Source organism: Silene latifolia, chromosome 7 (genome assembly GCF_048544455.1).
Source record: "Silene latifolia isolate original U9 population chromosome 7, ASM4854445v1, whole genome shotgun sequence".
Lineage (NCBI taxonomy): Eukaryota > Viridiplantae > Streptophyta > Magnoliopsida > Caryophyllales > Caryophyllaceae > Silene > Silene latifolia.
Window position 1 is genome coordinate 54,653,183 of NC_133532.1, and position 1,687 is coordinate 54,654,869.

Here is a 1,687-nt window from a genome sequence, read left to right on the forward strand (position 1 = left end):
GATTGAGTAGTGTTCATATCAGCAATTTGGGCAATTAGAGCCTCCAACTGCGCCGCAATACCACTATCTGGCCCACTTCCACGTATACTTCCCCTGGGGTTTCCATACTTAGCAGTATGGGTATCAATCTGATCAATCAACTTCCATGCATTATCATCATTAGTGTTGTCCTGAAACCTCCCCTTAGCCGAAGAACCTAGCAAAGCATGATGATCATCATACAACCTGTTGTAAAACTGTTTGCAAAGAACCACTTTTGAAAGCCATGATGGGGAACTGAACGGACTAATCTTTTGAAGCGAACCCATGCCTCATTTAAATCTTCAGTGGGTCCTTGTTTGAAGCTGGTGATCTTACTCCTGAATACATTAGTCTTCTGTGGTGAAAAGTACCTCTTGTAGAAAGCAAGAGATAGAGTATTCCAGTCAGTAACTCCCTGATTGTGACACCCCCATACTCCAAGTGCCTTACCAGGACCACATAAGGTATGAGAATGCCACCATCTAGGTTGTCCGAGGCAATGATAATCAAATGACAATAAGGAAACGTACTTAAATAGTAATAAGTTTAAGTGTTACATGCCAAACTCCAAAACTGATAAAAGAAAATACAAAGTTCTCAAAACCGTCAACTACTAAACAACAAAAAGGGTTCGACACAGCGGAAGACTTCTAAAACTGCAACGTGGTGACTCATCCCAGCTAACCCATGCGCATCGTCTCATACCTGCTCAAAAATTGTTCACCATCCCCGAATGGATCACCACAGTTTTTAAAACATTTAAACGGGGTCAGTAATAATTACATAAAAACAACAGCTGAAAAGAAATCATGTTAGAAACAATCTCTAACAGCAATCTCAATCACCACAACTCCACCCTATCTCCACATATCTGACTACACGCAAAACTATGTAGCCCTACCAGAGTACCCATCGCAACAAGTACTCCTCGCCGCCAGTGGGAGACCGCAGCCGTTCCCACCTAAGCCCCGCTCATCTCCCTCGAGCAATAAACCCATGTTCATTAATGTGCACATCCCTTCTGTGGCGGGTTCCACAGAAGGCGAATCAAGGGCGTGAAGCCACTCCCGCAAGTGACTCCACTCAGCCAGGGACGCAACCCGAAGATCATAGACAGTCATACAATTAATCAACAAGATATTATCAAAAATCACCAAAACCAATCCAGCATAACGATTAATCAACAATCACCACAACAATTACTAATACAATATGTAGCCAATATTGAGTAGGGAAACCCTACCTGAAATGCAAACACCACAGATGGTCTTAGCAGCTACTCGAAATCTTTACTCAACGAAACGTCCTTCTATAATACACATACATACAATTACTACTACATTCATACAAATCACCCAAAACCCCCAAAATCACCCAATTAGGGTTTAACCAACCTTAACAAAACATTACAAAAATTATATAAAAACCTTACCCTCGACACAAGGATCACAACGGCGTAAAGAACAAGATGATCCGACACTCCTAGCCTTGGGGATTTGCTAACAATGCGATAAATATAGCTTACGTAATTCCTCTTCTTAAATAGGTTTTTAGAATTGTTAAAAGAGTTTAGGAGAAGTGACGGAGGCCTTATATACTAATCCTGCATTATTAACAAAACCCGTCAAAATCACCCGTAAAACACACTTACTCGATCGAGTAAGTG

At 41.4% G+C, this 1,687-nt stretch overlaps 1 non-coding gene across 1 annotated transcript; it reads left to right on the plus strand.

Annotated features, from left to right (window-relative positions):
- Positions 1-260: 260 nt before the first annotated feature.
- LOC141593326 (small nucleolar RNA R71) lies at positions 261-367 on the plus strand. The gene has a single exon (XR_012521417.1). It is a non-coding gene; the product is annotated as a small nucleolar RNA R71 (small nucleolar RNA).
- Positions 368-1,687: the final 1,320 nt, after the last annotated feature.